The sequence below is a fragment of the Meleagris gallopavo genome, chromosome 3 (genome assembly GCF_000146605.3).
Source record: "Meleagris gallopavo isolate NT-WF06-2002-E0010 breed Aviagen turkey brand Nicholas breeding stock chromosome 3, Turkey_5.1, whole genome shotgun sequence".
Taxonomy (NCBI): domain Eukaryota; kingdom Metazoa; phylum Chordata; class Aves; order Galliformes; family Phasianidae; genus Meleagris; species Meleagris gallopavo.
Window position 1 is genome coordinate 57,907,625 of NC_015013.2, and position 20,835 is coordinate 57,928,459.

At 39.2% G+C, this 20,835-nt stretch overlaps 1 long non-coding RNA gene across 1 annotated transcript; it reads left to right on the plus strand.

Moving 5' to 3' along the window:
* The first annotated feature begins 5,631 nt into the window (after window positions 1–5,631).
* On the plus strand, window positions 5,632–9,044 carry LOC109366798. The gene is made up of 3 exons (XR_002113391.1): window positions 5,632–5,886; window positions 7,248–7,296; window positions 8,518–9,044. It is a non-coding gene; the product is annotated as an uncharacterized LOC109366798 (long non-coding RNA).
* The last annotated feature ends 11,791 nt before the right edge of the window (window positions 9,045–20,835 follow it).

Genomic DNA, 20,835 nt, shown 5'->3' on the forward strand with positions numbered 1-20,835 from the left:
ATATTTCCCTAGTCCCTGGAGAATCCAACAATAAGTTGGAGTCAGTAAACTTCAGGTTCCCAATTCCTAATACTACCCCTAGCCAGCACGCTTGTATGAATCGAGGCTCTACAAGACAATGTAGAGCTTTGATCTTTCAAAAAACTGCCCACTTCCAAGTCTTTAGGAATCATGAAATACAACCATGGTCTGGGCTCTCAGCATGCCTCTTAACCCAAAACCTAATTTTGGTGCTAAACTCAAAGCAAGGCAGAGCTTTAACGTAATCTATAGATCGCCACTAGACCTAAACTTAATAATACACGCATACCAACAATAACATATTTGCCTTTACCAACGCCTGTTGTCCTGTCTTCTGAGCTCTGCAAGACACAGACAATACATTAAAAGCTGTAGTCATGAAAATGTGGTTCCAAACCCTACCTCTGGCTGTAATTATTTTCAGAGTTAATCACATAATGATAGAAATATCCAGTTTCTTCCCTATCATCACTTGTCCTGTTCCTAATTTAGACCAACAGTATAAAGAATTCAGCAAATGTCCTTAACACACGAATTCCCAAACTCCAGCTCCAACACTTGCACTAACTGAACAAGCAGATAGTAGATGTGGATATAGAGCATTCACTCCTTTCAGATGCTGCCCTCTTCCTGATGCTCCACTCCCCCGAGGAAACCAAAAAAAAAAACACTTTTTCCAGAGTTTCTCTTACATTCCTAAACTGCAGCTCAAAATGCATCTTGACATTTAGTGTTAGCTAGTACACCCCACCAAGCACTGCCCTTTGTGGATTGTTCCCCTCTGGAGCTGCGGGCCTCAGAAGCTTTATGCTCAGGCTCTTACAAAACCTTATCCCACCCTTCGATTATTTCCAGTAGACAAATGCGCAGACTGCAGATTTGTTTCCACAGATTAATCCCAGCAAATTAAGAAAAAATGGCCCCATTAAATGAAGATTAATGAGATCTTCATTCTCCTCCCACCTATATGGAACCTACAGAATATTGCAACATGCCTGGCTCTGGATCTGCAGAAACTCCATAGTTAATCCCAGCACTGATCCTACACAGTGGCTGAGATCTATATCCAATGTAAAAAGACCCTTTCATATGCTCCCTTTTGTCAGCATTTGTCCTATTCCCAGTTTTGAGGAACTTGATAGTTTTATACTGGCCATGTTTACAGAAACATTGAAAATAATAAAGTATTGCTTTTCCCAAGTTTATCTGGGATTTAGATAAGAGTGATTTAATCTTTTTTGGCAAACATTTTTTTCTCTGATCATTCCTTTGGAGAGTCTGTGCAGTGAACACCCCATCAGAATCAGCTGGATGGGGAAGAAATATATTTTAAACAAGTGAATTTCACAGAAAATTTGATAACTACCAAAATTGACTTCTCCAAATAAAATTCCAAGAAACATATTTTTAAACATAACTTAATACAGTGCTTTGAAAGCACACAGTTTCTATGCCATAAATTTGAAAATGCTCTTTCAGTGAATCATAGAATCATTAAGGTTGGAAAAGACCTCTAAAGTCATCCAGTACAACTGTCAGCCCATCCCCACCATGCCCACTGCCCACGTCCCTCAGTGCCACATCTACATGGTTCTTTAACACCTCCAGGGACAGTGACTCCACCACCTCCCTGGCAGCCTGTTCCAATGCCTCAGCACTCTTCCTGAGAAAAAAGTTTTCCTAACATCCAACCTGAACCTCCCCTGGTGCGACCTAAGGGCCATTCCGTTTGTCAAAACTGATAAAAAGAAAGTATTACACAAAATCTACTGCACTGTTGGCAGTTTGTTTCTGCAGCAGCAGCAGCAGCAGCAGCAGCTGAGGTTTCAGCGCTGCCATTTCGGTTCTATACTTGATGCAAGTTCCCCACCTAGTGGAATAATTCCTAACGCTCCTCGAAATGATTGCACTTCCTCACATGTCATTTTTATTTCTGATTCACTTCAGGAGTAATAGCAACAGTTTCCTTACACAGTGTTTCATAAATATTTAAGCTATATAGTAAGTTCTTCCAAAATTAAAATTCGTTTCACACAGCAACTGAAATATTTATAATACATTTGGAAAACAGAAGGGCCAAGGGAGCTGTAACAGAAAACCTCGTTGCCCAGAGCAAGCCGGTAATTTGAAAGCACAGCCTTAGTTGTTTTTCACTTTGATTTGGACAAAATTCTATTCTTCAGAAATCCTACGTGCTCCACAAATGTTAACAACAATCAAATTTTACAGAGCATTTTATAGCAGGCAAAATACTGCTCATAGCTCTAACGGTGTACCTACGTACACCAAGCAGAGATTCTAGTGGAAATGAGGGATCATCAGAATGCCAAAAGTCAGACTAAGCAATCAGAATCCTCCACCCGATTTAAATGTATGCATCATCGCAATATCCCTCCTTCCAAACAGCCTCTTGGAGAAACACACAAAGGTAAGGGCAGCTCATGCCAAACACACATCTCACATCTCACATCTGCTTAAAATTAAGCTGGCACGTCACTCCTTGGCTTAACCCTGCTCCTGTACTTATAATCACACATGTAGCACACAGAAACCAATGTCCCCTCATTAGATTTGGCCCTGGGCCATTCAGGGTGACAAAAGCCAGGCCAGAGGACATGAGTTCCCCAAGGCTTTCGCTCAAGCAGTTGCTACTGAGGCAGTGGATGCAATGAAAGGTGTTCTGGGCTTTGTCACCTCGCAGCCGTGTTGCAGAGCACCCACAGTAGTGCTCTGCTATGACTCAACAGAGAGCACAGGGTTACAGTATTCCTACACTGGAGTTAATGAACGTATAGATTATAGCAGAGTGCCTGCAAGGTGAAGGTCTCATGTCCTCACTTGATACAAATGAGCATATAAATGTGGTATCATTTAGCACGAGCTTTGGAAAGATACCTTGACTCATTTTGCCAGTACCGGAGATCATAATGCTCCCAGTTGATGGAAGTTGCAGCTAAACCTTCGGCTTCATTCTGGCTGACTCTGCCAGGCCTGAAGCCTTGCAGATGCAAAGGGGCTGACTTTGGCCACGGATCTCCCACTTGTGCAGTCACGGAACAACAGAACTGCTGGAGTTGGGTGGGTCCTGTGGAGATGGAGCTGGAGGGAACCTCTGGAGGTCAGCTCACCAGCACACTCAGCATCTAGCCCTATCTGAAGCCTGTCAGGAACACAAGTGCATAGTGAAGTCTCAGGGCTGGAGTTAACAGGACCCAAATGACCCTTCTAAGAAAGGCCCTCGCCTCCTCAAAGAACTTTTGTTGTAACCTCTGTCTTTGTGGTCAATGTGTGTATGGGGTGAGTGCTGTAAACCATCTTACTACAGAGGGCTGCCCAACTGCACACAGTTGAGTAAGCTGGCTGCTGTAGGCACCCTCAGCCAACCTTACGGCCCTTGTTGTGGTACAGTAGGCATCTGCATGGCTTAACAAATCTGCCACATTACCAGAGTGCCAATGCCTCAGCACGAAAACAAGGAAGGATCAGACACAGTTACTAAGTCAGACCGTACAAGCAGTCCGTTTCCTGGCTGTCCGGTCAGAAACAAGAGGGCAAAATTCACAGGTTTTCTTCACTGTTCTGTCTGGAAACGTGTCCTGTGGTCTTTAGCTGGAGCTACACTGGCCTTTTGCCAACATACTGCTTTCCACTTTTTCTTTGTCACTATCAATAATAGTCTACTGATTTTGTCTGCTGCTCCTGATTGTAATTTCCCTTCATTTCTTCTTGCGAATCAATAAATATTATTGTCCTCCTAGGCAGAAAGATAGACTGGGTAATAATGTTTCCTGTCTGCTAGGTTCCTTCCACAGAGACCACAGCAGCAAGGCATCTGGTGAAGGGCTGGAGAAGCTCAGCAAGCTTATTCCATCCTGCCAGCCACAAGAGAGGCAGAACCTGTTCTAACAGCATATATTCAATTAGTTGCTAAATTTTTCTAGTCTAACTGATATTAGCTTATTACTTGAATGAGAACTGGCCTTCTGTTTCTTGAAAAAACACTAATAACCAGAAGGGGAAAAAGATTTCCACAGATATTTGGGTAAATGCTCATACTGTGGAGTTTTCTTTAATTTCCCTTATGGAATTGGATGAAGCTTTCAATTGTTCAGCACTGCAAACTGAAGAAATCAAAATAAATTTGGGGAGCACACTTCAGAGCTACCACCCAGCCAAATTTCACTTTATCTACCACCTACTGTGTCAGTGCCAGGATCGTAACAAATTTTAAAATAAATTATTATGGAAAAATGTATTTTTCACTCGGCATGACAAGAGGGCAGGGAAAGAGTGATGAAGTCCTCTGCAAAATTTGTGCAAGAAAAACCTGACTGTGAATTGGAAAATGTGACTGGAAGCTACATTCATTTACATATGTAAATGAGACAGTATGGAAGTTTCTAGAAGAGATGAATACATAGAAATACTGGTTAATGACGGCAGTATTCACACACTGTTGGTCAGATTGCAAGTACGGCACTGGAATATGTAAGCTTCCTAAGTACTCTGTTTTGGAATAAAGTCACAACCATCTCTGAATCACACTACAATAAATGCTGGTGTCCTTTCAGGGTTTGGGGAAGTGTTTTTTTGAGTTATATTACATTAAGCTGGTATCTGATTGCGACTTTGGGCTACTTGTGCTTTCCTTTAGCAGGATAGATTCTCCTTTCTTAGTCACACTTCATGAAAGAATCCCTTAAAAAGTGTGGGCTATTGTGAGAACACAGCTCACTGTTTAAAAACGTTATATTCGTATATCTACAGCAGAAGGCAATTTTCTGCACATTGCCACATTGTACAGCTACAGGAAAAGAGGGAACTTTTCTTCATTACATATCATTATAATTTGAGTCACATCGGACACTGAGTAACAATCCCTTGGGATTGGGTAGCAATACCAAATTCTTTTTTATTTCCTAAAGATGATAAATGCAAAACATTTTAAGTAGCAGTTGTCCCTTTTTTATGTAGAGTACAAGGACAAAATCTGCCACATTGTTCTTTTTATGAATTGACCATTTACTTCAGAAATTCCTTTAACAGTCGGACATTGTTTGTTGGCAGGGGTTATATTCAGAGTTATGATTGTGGATATTGTGGGAGACATGGAGGCTATTTATGTATATATGACTTGTTTTTTCCCCCTGATCTATACCAATCTGTGACTGAAGATTTTCAAAAAGAACTTTCAGAAAACTGAAAATTTCTACTTTTGGCGTATAGCACAACAAATTCATCACTTCCTTATTACCTACTACAATAAAGTCCAGAACATAAAGAGGATAAGTTCGTACTGCCCACAGTAATTGCCATAGCTCTGTATATAGTTCATGGAGCAGGCCAAACGTACCTGAAGGAGCTCTCTGAATTGCCTTCTGGAGGTGTCTCTCTTTCTCTGCTGACTAGAGAAGGAATGGCTGATGGCTAAACCTAGGCAAGGAAAAGTCTTAGATGTTTGGGGTGAAGACTTCGGTGTAAATTAGGATGGCCTCAAAGGAAGTAACTATGTTAAGCTATGTTATTGGGGCAAGAACAGATTAACATTTCTATTTGCAAGGCTAATAACATCTTTCTTAAGAAAACACCAATGCAAGGCTTCATTTGGCAAGGAGGTGGTTGCTGTTGTAATCATATAACAATTGTGACATGAAGAGTTTGGAATGTTCTTCCCTTTCACAGATTCTGTCTTACAGTTAAACAAAATTGATTGCCACCTCGCTCTTTGAATTGGCCCTTCAAATTCTTGTGTTTGCCTGCCTGCCAAAGATAGGAAGAGATTAAGAGTGACTGAGAGAAGAAAAAGATTATGCAGCTGCATATGTGTTAATCTTGCCATCTTTTCTGCAGGGTTCAGAAGGAGAGGTATATTTATAACTGCTTCTTTGTCTTGCTTTTGGACTAGCCACTTACTTCCCAGCTCCCTGGAAAACAATGCTAAAGGTCTGTCACAGAAAAAATAATTATTTCAAAAAACTAATCTCTCCATTCATGCCACTGATATGAAAGTACTTCTGCATCCTTAATATTGACCAGAATGTTTGGTCCTGAGTCTTGGGCCAGAAAAAGACTGGAAGACTGATAAATATTTCCTTTATTACAGTCTAAACTAACTCAATGCAATATGAAATGCAATTGAAATTAAGTCAGTATACTTCTGCTTGTTGGCAAACTTGGGCCAGCAGCCTGTTTCTGGTCACAGGCTGAAGAGATATTTTTGACCTCAAACACAGTTAAGGTCTTAACATCAAGGGCTCAGGATCTTGGTTTGCATAATCGGGCTACATAACTTCTATTAATTTATCCTCAGAATATAGTCACCAATAAGACTGAAACAGATCTTCGTCTTTTTTTCTTTTCAAGGCAGCTTTAGGTACCACACTGGAAAAGTAATCTGCTACATATCCCTAACCCCCATCGTTTGTTATTACTACTTTTTTCGGTCATATTGGATACTACAACATCTTATAGACAGTCAGTGTCTGAAAGACAGGACTTACAAGGAACATAAATGAATGCACTTTTTTCTCTTACAACCAAGTATGATTATTCCAATTTTTCATTTTATTAATATTTTACACACATAAAGATCCTTTTGTCCTAATGGTTTCCAAAGCACACCATTAAAAAGAAATCAGTGACATAGATATTACTTCCCATAATTGGATTATATGTTCCTTGCTTCTGTGCTAAATTACTGTAGCAGTTCAGCCTACAGATGACTAAAGTCTCTGATTTCTCAGTTGAGAAACAGCTTTCTCTTTGAGCAACAGACTTGTAATTGTAAGACAGAATTTGTCAAAAGATCCATTCTATCCTCAGCTGAATTAAACACATAAAAGATGCAAGAACACATTTGTGCTGCTGATAGTGACAGTACCAGCTCTGCAGATGTCACTGTTGCTGTCACTTTGCCCCACATAACTCAGGCAATCTTGGGTATCTTTCCAGAAAATAACACAAAGCCTGATTCAGTCCTCCCCTTTTATGCTTGGCTTTTATAGTTAAGGGAATATAGCAAGCAGGAAAAGGAAGACGCCATTTGGATAGCAACTTCTAATTAATTTATATTTTTAGTGTCTGAACTACAATTTCAGCAAACTATTGGTCACTAAACTGACTCCTTGGGGTTAAGTCCCTGTAGGTTTCTGGTTTTGGAACTTGTGTGTGGTCCAATTGGTGCATTACAAGATCTTCTGAAATACTAACATTCACTTATATTTTAGAAGTCCTGCACCGTCAGAGTTTAGTGAGAAACCCACAGGACATCAAAGGGTAAGACAAAGCACATTTGTAAATCTTCTGTTTCTTTCAGAATTTAAGGTTTTCAAAAACTCAACAGACAAGACAGGCTCCCATACAAGCTACAAGCTAAGTTTAATAGACCTCTCATGTTAAAATTGCCTCGTGAAACATTTGACTGGCCTGGCAAGAGAAGTTTAGCTGTTAAGAGTCTCACTTGCTTGATATAGATTGCTCTAGCAGAAGATACTGCAAAAGATTTAGTTACTCAGAAGTGTCATCTAATGAATAGTTGAAAGATGTCTGTATTGGGATAGGAGGGGTTTTACTCCAGCAGAAGAAAGAATACCTAAGAGAAGTCTCTAAGTATTATTTTGGGGAAAAATGGCATAGAATTACATCAAAAATCCATTCTAACTGAATCAAATATTAAATTACTTAGAGGAGAGCTAGGATAGAAATGAATTACAACAAGGGGAAAGAAAAAAAAAGAAGAGGGAGAATTCAGGAAGAGTACAATGAAAAATTAAAATTTATGTATTGTTCCAAAAAAGCATGAAAGAAATGATGTGCTAGTGGAAAATCTATTAACTGTCAGCAACTAAAGCCGGAACATGTAAAAGAAAACAGTTTAAAGTCACAGCTCCCTGAAAATGGATAGATAAGTCAGCTTTACCCATTTTGGTTTATCATAATGAAAGTGGGATTTGATCAGAGTATCCTGGACAGCTGAAAAATGGATGTGTTAATTCTGTGAATAGTAGTTTTTGGGACCAGTAGCTGAGATTCAGGATTGCTGAGTAGTGTAATTCCAAAGCATTGTGCAGAAGAATAACAAGTGAAAAGAGACAAAGCAAGAAACGCTGCCACCTAAAATACTGTGAATAAATTAGAATTACTAATTTAGTTGGAAAGAGAAGGTGAGGTTTTGTGGAACACTGAAGCCCATGAGCAGATATCCAACTTCCTATGATATTGCCAAAGTAAATTTAAGCTTTCCATCCTAAAAATATCCTGCTTCCACTTTGAAGTAAAGTTTTGGAGAGATAATAATAACAGTAATAACCTTCTTGGCTGCTTCTACATTATTTAACCAAGAATTGTGACCAGAGGAATGGTAAAAGTGACTCCGAAAATTCTTCGTGTATGGTAAAAGTAAATATTATAATGCAGCCCTCTAAACTAACATAGAATATTACAAAAGAATCTCTGACTCCAATAACCTTTGCTAGCCTAAATTGTTTATTTTGACAGCGACTGAAGAAAGTGATGTTTCAGCTATGACTGCTGACCTTCCTCAAGGTTTCTTCCAAATGAGTCAAAGCAAACTCTCCAAATATCTAGAAGAAAAGCAATGTCAAATCACTGTACTTCAAAATAACTGTCAACATATATGACTAAATTAAATTAACCTGGAGATTAGATGTTGTTGTTCTGAAATGCGTATCAATCTTTATATTCATTGAAGCAACTGCACTAAGATAACCTTGATGATTTCCGTGAATTTGGAGAGGACACAAACATATGGCTGATTAAATTCAGTGGTCAGCAGTGAGCACTGCCCCATGTAAACAATGAAAAGTTGTATTACATTAAACACTAACAGTTTCAGTTTTAATATTTAGTACCTGAGATACTGACGATGTTGGATGTAATTGTTAGCCATAAATCACGCTCTGGGGAAAGCAGCTCTATGTTCTAACATATCAAATCACTATAGTTATTTAACAGTAGTAATGCTATGGAGGTTTTTAATAATTATGTCACAGTTTCCTTCTGCAGCGAGTGAGAGCATCCAAACACTGAAATGTTAGTCCACAGGAAACAACTGTAGTTCATTTGGATTCCAAAATCCAATCTTGTTATTCATATCAATTTCTTTGATAATTAAACAATTATGGTAAAGTACAGAATGAGTTCCACCAAAGATTAAACTACAGGGGTTACTAGAGTTGTTATTTGCAGAAGCAGAACCTGAAAAGATTTTATGTAGCTATTATTCATAGATATGAACATCTCAAACATGTAGGCTACCTCAAGAGAGCTGGAGTTGCACTGCTTTGCCTCAACTGGTTATATAAATCTAAGCTGTCAGTTTCTCCTCTCTTTTAATTTAAATTCCTGGCAGGATAACTGTGAGAGTATATGCATGCAATTTTTAATAATTATTTAACTGAATATAGAAACCAGTGCAAACTGGGGGGGGGAAACACCAACCCTCAACCAGTCTGTTAGTGCAAGACAGTCATCACTGCTTAGTTTGTGCCAGGCCAAGGCTGGTTTTATTCTCTTGATGTTCAGAGATATGTTTCTAGTTATTTAAAACCTCAGCAGTTCCTCATCTAAAGCTTCTGTGTCAGGTTACACACCAGGAAAAGTACATGAGCCAAAATGCAGCTTCTGGGATGTTTTATGCTGCTCTGCATGATTGGCTGTTCACACATGTAGAGTCTGAACTTACGTCACTAGGTTCTAGATGACATTTAAACCTTCTGCATCTGTGATGTTTTGAGGGTAAGTTTAGTCCAGTTAAGAAATACATTATAAGTACATTTCAAATAGTTCCTTTCCTTCATTTCTCAGTGGTGTCTGCTATCATAAACTGCTCCTCAGCCTATTCTTAGCCTTCCCAGAGTAATTGCAGCTCTAGGAAATGCTTGTATACTACAACAATCCATGCAGCTAAAGGAGATAAATTATTCAGTGAAGTATCGTTTCCAACCTCCAAATCTTGGCAAAGCCTTCTATTTTGATGGAGGCTTACTAGAATGGACCATCACACTCTGATTCCAGTAGCTTTTTTTTCTACTGTTACTGGCAACTCAAAAGAAAATAGTTGCTTATTAGTTCTGCAATTTTTTTTAATGAACTTCAGTGATTTTTAAGGTCTTATTCCTTTCTTATTCTATGCATCTCGAACACAACAAGAATACTGTGCCACGCTTCCATTTCCTTTCCACAACTCAGTCCTGGTGGAAAAAGGACTTGTTCCACCATTAGAAGACTACTCTGCAGTGCCCTTTTCCTCTTCCCTCATTAGCTTCCCTAAGGCATTATGTTTGTTCTTTCTCTGCCTTTCCACCTCCCTAATCATGGTCGGATGCAAAGACCATTAATGTTTGACAGACAATTTAACGAGTACATTTCAAATGAAGTCTAAAATCTGGTCTTGTTTCAATACCTGAGGAAAAGAGCCAGGAGCTACCTTATTTACTTTCAAGATTCAGCTTCTTACCCAATGGTCTAAGTTCAAGACCTGCTAAATACAGTTTTAGCCGAGTTGTAATTACAATTTGAAGCCCTCATGCTGATGCTTCCTGGCTACTTTTTAAGGCTCTTCCTTCAGAATGTGTTTGTTTTCTGTAAAGTATTCTCTTTGATGTTCCATTTATCTTTGTTGCATCATCCACTATCAATTCCATGAAAAGGTAACAGTTTGTGAGAAGTACTGAAGTAATACTAAAAAAGCTGCTTCTTGTATAGAAATGAAAGTTAAAGCAGTATAAAAAGAATTATCAGATACAGTTAAATGAGCATTTTTAAAAGAGCAATATAAAAAATGTATTTTTTTCTGACATAAGATTTTTTCAAATATAAAAAATATAATGCATGTGACAAAATTATGTTAAGGACTTTTCACTGCAGACATCTGTGTTTATTTTCCAAAAAGCACGACTGCTCTTTTAAAAGTAACACCTAGTGTTTCGTGCCCGTAATTGGAAGTATGTTTGGGGAACAATTAAAATATCTCTCTTTGTATCAGTTTAAAGTATACCAAACTTGTGGAATAATGTTGTCTATTCCCATCTATTCCGAATACGTGCATTTCAAAAGTGCTTTTAAAGCCACTTTTTCTTTCTCTTCTACACTGTGGCAGTCAAAAGAGCTATGAAACCTCTCAAGCAAATCATTTTGCACTTTCCCCTAAATATAAGCCAGTATGTATATACACTGTGTCTCATCTTCTGCTAGATTGCAATAACTTATCTTTACCAAACGAGATACTAAACATACTGCTAGAAATAACATATAACATGTATGTGTTTTATGCCTTACAAAACTGTAATTTGTAATTTCATTTTCATTCAATAGCGGGGTTTAGATGGAACTTCAATTCTGATCAGGATAATTACTTTAAAACAAAGCTCAGCGAAGTACTAATTCTTACTGTCTGGTTTCAGCTCAAGTCTGCATTACTCAAGTTCAGTTAGATCACATGCATTACTAAGCATCAGTTAGACCTTCAGTTCTCATCGGTGAAAAAGCCAGGGACTATGTATACAAAAATGCACGGAATTTACTCACCTCAGGACACAAGGTCAAACATCTGCTTACTCTAAGAATGGTATTTAAACCTATTTGATCTTTATCTGAGGTGTAAGATAAAATGCTTGCGTGGGATAAGTAAGTTTTTGTCTTTTAAAAGACACTCATAAACTTAGAACTCATAAAGATGAACTACTGAAGGATGGGATAATTCCAAGTGCCAAAATGACCAGATAAATAGGCCTCTTATCATTGCAGCAAAATTTTCTTTTATAAAAAGTATAACGAAATCATCATAGTGTTGTTTCTTTTTTTAAATTTTTTTTAATTTAAATGTTGATTATTGTCAGAAATTTCAGCTTGCTAAGAGGAAATCTAAAGGACTGAGCCACCAACTGGAAGGAATCTGCCACAGACACAATTTGTGCCCCGCCACAAGGACCCAGTGACATTTTTTACTTTCCATTAAAAGTGGGTAGAGGAGGAAGGGAAACAGGCTTAATTCAGACAAATTAGGAACTATGGAACTACCTTACTGGGACATGTTAACCAGCATACAAATCTAGGTGTGGTTCCCTTGTTATGGATATTGGTCCACCTGTACATTTGGTCTGTATCTATCTTTTCTTTTTCTTCTTTTTCTTTTTTTTTCTTTTCAGTGTCTACAGCACTCAACACACTTTTCCAAAAATACTTGTTTTATTCCATTTCATACAAGATGCTGTAGTATATGAACCGGATATTGCACTGTTGCTTCCATTTTGATTGGACATAAATATTACTCTCAGTATAAGCTGTTCCTTGTGCTCTCTTTATCTCAACTGACATGAAAACCAGTTGAACCAGAAACTTTCATTGCTTTCACTTGCGGGAACAATTTTAATATCTTTCTTAGAGTCATCAAGATACAAAATACGTTGATCTCTATTTGCCTAACTCAGATGAATTCGCTAAGTGCCACCACACCTTTCTGGGTAGGCTGCCTGCTTAGTTTCTCTCTATGACAAGACAAGTCACACACCTAACATCCTGCAGAATTTTATTGTGTACCATCAGCATAGGAAGTCAGATGCACCTTGCAAGTATTCATGAATAGGTATAGCCTGGTTAATTATGTTACACAGAGTATAAACAGAGAGGATGGCTATAGTGAGACTGCGAATGCAGAAAGAATTTATGCAGTTTGCTTCTGGTCTCTCTTATTGTCTGGGACAGCTTTGCTTTTCTCCATCACACAGCTGTTTCATGTGCATGGCAAAAAGAGCTACAGAAAATTTTCACATTACTGTTATTCCTGGAAAAATTCATTCTGTCTCTTCCGCATATGCTCCTGCATTGCTGCTGTCAAAGAAAAATGGTACTAGGAGAATGTTCCTACTTCCTACAGGGCAAAAGTTAACCTGCCAGACTTGCTGGCCATGGCCAGGTGTTACAAGGCTGACTGTTTCCTAGAAGAAGCAAGCTGGTCACTGATTTTCTAAAATTAGCAACTTTTGGGTTTGTTTTTGAAATACAAAATTAATTTGCATTGTTTGCAGATCACTCTGAGTTCATACTGGGGAGTACTACATACTGTTTTCTACCCCTACAGCACAACAAGATAAATGTGCAAATATTTGTCACAGAGAGAAGTCGTGCATTTACTAATCCAAAATTATATATTTAACATCTAATAATTCACCATCTGAAATAAATGCAAGGTAAAGTATTTGGGGTTTTTTGTCCCACTAAAATTCATTCTGTTGGGTTGTTGGTTTTGTTTTCTTGTTTTGTTTTTGTTTCGTAATTCTAGGATATACTGTTTACCTCTCTCATACACATACCAGTGTATGAATGGTCAGTAGATAGTGATACAGGAACTGTAACAAACACAAAAATTTTGATATTTGACTATTGTCTGCTCTGTGAAATTAAAGACTCCCTAGCTCACAGCATAGGGCTACAATCACAGAGCACATGTGGGCAATAACAGCTTTGGTGTGACCTTCACAACCTGAGGCAAGGAAGGGAAGCTGCGCTAAAATAGCCTTAAAACAGCTGGAATTCTAAAACATAGGGTCAATCCGAGAAAGCAAAATACATGCAGAAGCACGTGCTGCCATCCACATCAATAAGGGCTGAATGCAAAAAGAGTCTACGTACGTATTTGTTAGAGGAAAATATCTCCTGGTTAATACTTAAGATTAATGCCTACTTCGTGAAAGACACAGCAAAGAAGTCCTTAGCACAGAAACAATTCTATTTGCTATTCATATTATTTTGGTTTGTCGAGTTTTAAACAATTTGAGAAGGAACTTGCAGCCTTTTAACATCATCATAGCTACGATTTGGCTACAAGCATTTTAGTTAGCATTAACAAGCTTTTCTTCTATACCTCTCAGACAAAAATGCAGGGCAGGCTATGCCTAATATCTAGCTGGAAAACAATCATTTTTGTCACTCTGATCCTAAGACTTCCTCACCTCAAATCCTTCAGCAACTTTCCTGGCTTCCAGAATCTTAGATAGTTCCTTACTTTCTACAGGCATAAAAAAAAATGTAAGTAGAGGTATTTGAAAAAGAAAATAATTAATATTTTGAGGGGAAAAAAAAAAACCAATAAAAAAAACCAAAAGAAGAATACAAAAACAAACAAACAAACAAACCCTTCTTTTTAAGGGTTTCAGACCAAAATTATGTTTTCAGTTTGAAAAACAAAATATGACTGAACTTGCTCAGTCCTATTCCTTTTTAATGAAACCAATTTCCTTAAACTTTTCTCACTTCTTAACATTAGTACACAGGAAGGTTTTCCTGTGAGCCTGTGCAACATCTCTTTAATACCTTCTGCTTTTTTTTTGGATTTAACCACTGTCAAAACAATTGTTTAAACAGATCTAAAGGAAATTAAGAAAAAAATAAAATCTTCAAAGATGTCCATTCAAGTAGATTTCTGCAACGATCTGATACTGCCCGGATAGCGCTAACACTCGATGCCCTTGTGAATTTTGTTATGAGCACACATTTGCTAAAGCTTCTGAAAACAACAACAAAAAAATCAGCATATTTTTTCAGTTTGTCTGTTAGCCATTCAAGGTTATTTCAAGGATCCTTTTGTTTTCCTACTTTTTATGGGAAAAGCGCTGTTTTATCAAACTGTTTGTATCAAGGCAGTAGAAAACAAGGTTATTCGCAAGGAAAAGCAGGGTGCAATAATAACAGTGGCAAAGGCCATTAGTAAATAAACAGGGATATAGCAGAGTTCATGTAAATATTTCCATACATAGGTTCAAAAACCCAAAATGTGAATGCAGCTGCAAAATTGAAGTACTCTTCCCTTTTGTTGTATTATCTGAAGATAATAGTTAAATACTATACTATTCTAAATAAAATTTAGTTAAAAAGTTAAAATCATTTCCAAACTTTTTTTTTACCAGATCAAAAGCAACAATTTAACTTAGCTTGTTTGTGTGCTTTAAACTATACAACTTGGCCTGCAGTAGAACTGCTGTATCTCTAAAAGCAAATCAGTGGCTGCAGAAGCAGGTGGTGAAACCTCTGTGCAGATGCTGCAGCCATTAACTGCAATCCTGGCATGAGTGTTCTGGAATAGGACCCTCAGAGGCTGAGCTGTGCCCACATCCCTCATAGGCACATATTTCTGGGTTCCCTGCTTGGAAATCCACTCTCCACTTTCTCATTTCTCCACACCAGAAACCTCTAAAAACACTGGCTTTCCAGGCCTTTTATCTTATTGTAGGTGTTTCTTCTCATATTGCACCAAATCCTCTTTCATTCCAAACCCCAAATTCAGGGAGGTGATGGAGTCACTGTCCCTGGAGGTGATATGTGAATGTGGAATGGAGGGACATGGTTTAGTGAGCATGGTGGTGGTGGGTTGCTCGTTCGATTAGGTAATCTTAGTGGAGTGGTCTTTTCCAACCTTAACGATTCTATGATTCTCAGTCCAGATATCTCTGCTCTTTCTAATCCCTTCACTTACCTTCCTCATACCTAAGTAAGAATGTCAAAACAATCCATTTATTTGCACCAGATCACCTGTCTCAGAGCACAGCAGATGCCTGCTGCTCTGCCCCTCCTCTACCTGCTACTCTATGTGTATAGCCTCTGCTGCCTCCTGTGCTCTGCGTCTAAATGATGTAAAAATTAGAGATTCTAGTGTTGTGTTTGCTATAAGTTACATACGTAGCAAGCCAGGAAGAGTGCAGATTTGCATCGTTTAACTGTTCCATGCTCACTTCCTCAAAAGCAAAAATCAGAAAAGCAGTGAAAGATAATGTTATATTCCAGTTCCAGAAGTGAGGATCATACTGTGAAACCTGAGGGATGGAGGGCTAGACATTAAGAGACTACTTTGCTTCATTCTTTCTGTGCATACAAGAAGTTTGAATAAAATTCCATATTCAAAACATACAACAACCTGTCAGACTGACCTAACAAGGAGAACACAGAGTTCTATCTGCAAGACTTGAAGAGTGTGAGTACATGTGAGCTCTTGCTGAAACTGCTGAGACCCTCTCATTGAATGAAACCAAATGCAAACAACAAATGAGAAGCTCTCTCTACCAAAATCCAGTATCCCGTGCCTTGCAACAGGAGGGAAAAATGAAATTTGATCACAGGACTCAGCTATGTGAATTCAAGGATGTAGCTTGACTTCTACATGATTTCTGTGACGTGCTCCAGGTGAAGAACACTTAATCAGCAGCGAATGGATCAGAAATCGAAAGGTGACTTCAGAAAGATAACATCTTTCTTCAAAAGATTTCAATGTTAAGGAAAAAATAAAAATGAAAATTACTAAGCAACTGCAGCAACTTTCTGGCTGCAAATGAGAACTGATCCCACATCTCAGGAACATACCTGAGCATACAAAATGCTTGTATTAGCAAACCTAGCTAAAGATACTAAAGACAAACACATTCAAAAAATCTAACCTGTTGCTGTGGTTGGGAAAATCGTAGTTAGTCTGGAAATTGGAAAATTGGGGAAAAAAACCTAGATATTAGGAAGAAATTCTTTACTGCGAGGGTGGTGAGACACTGGAACAGGCTGCCCAGTGAGGTTGTGGATGGCCTCTCCATGGAAGCATTCAGGGCCAGGCTGGATGGGGCTTTGAGCTGCCTGGCCTAGTGGGAGGTGTCCCTGCCTACAGCAGGGAGTTGGAACTACGTTGATCTTAAGGGTCCCTTCCAACCCAAACCATTTTATGATTCTATGATTCTATGATTCTCTGATCCTTACAAGTCCCTACCAAACATTGATCCCATCAGTACACCACCAGCAGCATTGCAAGTGATTCAAAACATTTTGTGAATGTGCACATCTGAAAATTTTAAAGCATTTCAGGTGACTGGACAACCATAAGTGGTCCATTTGTCTATCTAGCTGCTGTGCAGCTGCTGGACAGAGCCAAGCAGCAATTAGGCCCCACGGGCTGCATTCAGGATGGGTACCTCTCTGGCTTACCAGCTGTAAAAGCAAAAACAGGAAGGAAGGCCTCTCTCCAAAATGTCTAGGCAAAAGTGTTAAGGATACACCGTAGCCTCTGCATTTTCTTCCCATCAGCAATCTGCAGTTCTACAGAATGGTAATTCCATTTCCTGATGAGATTTTATTTAGTCGGTTCAGGTCAATTTTGCTTGCGTCAAACCAGAAGATCACAGAAACAGGAAACTGAGACCAGTTCCAATGAATGAAGTAAATGTTCTTAAATATTACAACACAGGGATGTTGAGGTGATTGCTGAGGCTTGATCAGTTCTCTGAGTAATAAATACTTCTTGTGGTTCAGCAATGCATAAATCTCTGATGCTAAAGGAGGCTTCGAGCTGTCATGAGTGGACGAGACTCCGGAGGAGATGGTGAAGGTGACACAATCCTCACAGGTCTCCTTAAACCAGTCAGCCAAGGGAGAGGCTCCAGCAGAAGAGGGCTTACAGTAAGACTCAAAGCCGATCTGCATGGCTGATATCTAGAAGGGGCCTTCCAACCAGAGGGCTCTACAAGGAGTGACGACTGCTGGGTACAATTGGGTTCCATGTGACAAAGTTGCCAATGCATTACATCTTGTGTGGCTATGGGACCAAGAATGGGTCTGTCTGAAAGCTAACACTGAAAAATTAATGCTTATCCAGTCCAGTTCCCCAGCTGACCAGACAGTTTAAATGGGGGGGTGGGGGGGTCAAAGAGTGTCCCGCTGCAGCAGACACAGATCATAGAATCATAGAATCATAGAATCATAGAATCACAGAATCATAGAATGGGCCTGGGTTGAAAAGGACCACAATGATCATCTATTTTCAACCCCCCTGCTATGTGCAAGGTCGCAGGCTGCCCAGAGCCACATCCAGCCTGGCCTTGAATGCCTCCAGGGATGGGGCATCCACAACCTCCTTGGGCAGCCTGTTCCAGTGCACCAGCTCTATCAGCAGCAGCCTTTAGTTACACCGCATGAGATGGCATCTTATCTGCTCTTTTCCTGCAGCTTTGCAGGCTGTCATACCAGTGAGAAGAGCATGAACACCAGCTGAAGTTCTTACTTCAGAGGTCGAGAGAGCACTTAGGAGTTCTTGTTCCAGTCTGAATTCTGTATCGGATGCAATATGTGATCCCAGCTGCAACTCTTCCTTCAGCTAAGACCTCTATCATGGAAATTATTAGGAAAGAGAACAGATCCTTTACACACAAAATATCTGAAAACAGAGCCTAATTTTCATAGACTATGGGGCAAATCTTTTTTTTTTTTTCCCCTGAGAAAACTAATTCTGGATAGGAATTAATGAAACTAGTTATCAAATTAATTTGAAAAATATCAAAACTTCACTTCTTGTACATAAGATAATGGGGAAGTGGCTTCTAGGAAGATCCTCCAAAAGAAAGAGATATTTTTCCATGGTGCTGTGTTTTCAGGAGAAGACAAGGTGCTCGGACATCCAAGAAAGCAAATGCTTTGGATTTGCTCAAATATGACTTCCTGGTTGAAGAAAGCTGATTTATGTGGTATAACTGGTTTCATTAATAAAGAATAAAAATTTAACAAATAAAGTTCAAGAAGTAAAAAGCAGTAAATAGATAAATTGGATTTCTCAAGAATAAACACTGATTGAACTAACTTTATTTCCTTCACTGACAAGCCACAGGAATGAAAGAAAAGTGAATGTACAATACCTTCAGTTCAGGAAGGCTTCTGACATTTTTTTTCCATTACGTTCGTAAAGTCAAGAAAAAATGACTATGACATGCACATTTGGCTAAAAAAGTACAGTTGTAGAAGGTTTTTAAACTAAGGAGAAGCTTTGCATGTGGCCTTCCAATGTTCTGTTTAGACCAGGAAAACGTATTCAATATTTTCATGGACATCCTGGGTAATAATATGGCTCAGATGAAATTAAAGTAGTAAGTACATTTGATAAAGTGAGTGAGTGGCTTTGACCAAAAGTACTGAAATTAAGTGAAAGGAAAATTAGTATTTCATAAGAAGATATCAAATATATAGTTTTATTTGTATAGTAACTGGATTGAAGAGATCTAGGATGAAAAATTACCTTTAGATGCTGCTGCAGTAAAATCAAACCAAGCCACATTTGGAGAGGAGAAAGACAGGAGACAACAGTTTGTTTGGAGGTGAGGAGGCTGGTGTTATCGACAAGTGAGAATTGCTATTTGGGACTCCATGCTTTGCCAATAGTATCGGGAAAAGAAAATAAGTACACAGGACGGAAAAAAAGCAGGGAAAAAAGACTGATAAAGAAACATGTTTTTCATGCAAAGAAGTAGATACAATTTGTATGTAAAGGGAAGATGACTAAAAGAAAAAAGAAGTTTAATTGTGGAGAAAATCAGTGTTGGTAAAGTCACTCAATATGGAAATAGGATTTGGGACACTGCACAATCAGCTTTACTGAAGGTTTTTAAGAGTAAATTAGTCACACAGCTCTTAGAAATGACAGAAGTCAGTGCTGTCCAACTTCCTGACCTGACACATTACAAATTAAAGTCTTTATAAAATTAAAAGCTACCAGACTGGTACAGCCAGGAAGGCAGATCCGTGAGTTCATGTGAAGAAAATGTCAGTGGCTCTTCAACAGTTCCACCAACTCATAGTAATTAACCATCCCAAGTCTCATCAACCATACCTACAGAGAGCAGCCCTTCTCTCAGCACCTGATGCAGCCTCGGCACGGAGCCAGCCCAGGTGCCAAGCCGCTGTGCCAGCTCAGGGGCCGAAGTTCTGGGTACACAGATTGCTCCATGGAGCAGCACTGAATTAGAAAGACCTTGAAGTTTCTTCCAACTCATTGGGCCTTTGTAACACCAAGTCTTAAAGAGCTGCTCACAACTTGGGATACCTTGCTGGCTGACTGCTTACTGTTTGATGAAGAAAGACAAAAAGGAAAAAAACATTTCCCAAGCCATAACTCATGATATGTGAGGAAAAAACCCTGTGTGGAGTTACTCATTAGTGTTCCAGTTTGCACGGAACTACAGAATGGCTTAGATTGGAAGGGACCTCAAAGATCACCTAGTTCCAATCTCATGCCACAGGCAGTGTTGCCAAATAAATCAGGCACCAGTTCAGCTGTCCAGGGCCCCATCCAACCTGGCCTCAAGCACCTCCAGATGAGGCACCCACAGCTTCTTTGGGCAGCTGTGCCACTGCCTCATGGTCCTGAGGGAAAATTTCCCTTGACATCTTATCTAAATCATAGAATACAGAATCATAGAATCACTCAGGTTGGAAAAGACCTTAAAGATCATCAAGTCCAACCACAACCTAACCGTACTACCCTAACTAACAACCCTCTGCTAAATCATGTCCCTGAGCACCACATCCAAATGATTTTTAAACACATCCAGGGATGGTGACTCAACCACATCCCTGAGGAGCCTATTTCAGTGCTTAACAACCCTTTCTGTAACAAAGTGTTTCCTGATATCCAACCTAAACTTACCCTGGTGCAATTTGAGGCCATTTCCCCTCGTCCTGTCACCTGTCACCAGTGAGAAGAGACCAACCCCGCTCTCACTGTAAACACCTTTCAGATATTGGAAATCTCCCTTCTTTTAGTTCATAAGCTCCCTTTAAGTATCAGAGTTGCTTATCAGGAGCTCAGAACTGGCTCAGCAGCCACACACCAGCCTTTCTTTTGCAGAGCCTCTCCTCCAGAAACACTCGAAACAGCAGCGATGGATTTTTTTTACCCTCAACTCCAACCCGTTACCACTCCTTGCACCTGACTGCAGGCAGAGAACTCAACAGCACCCACCCTCTTTCTCCCGCTCTCCTCCCGAGAGACAATCGCAC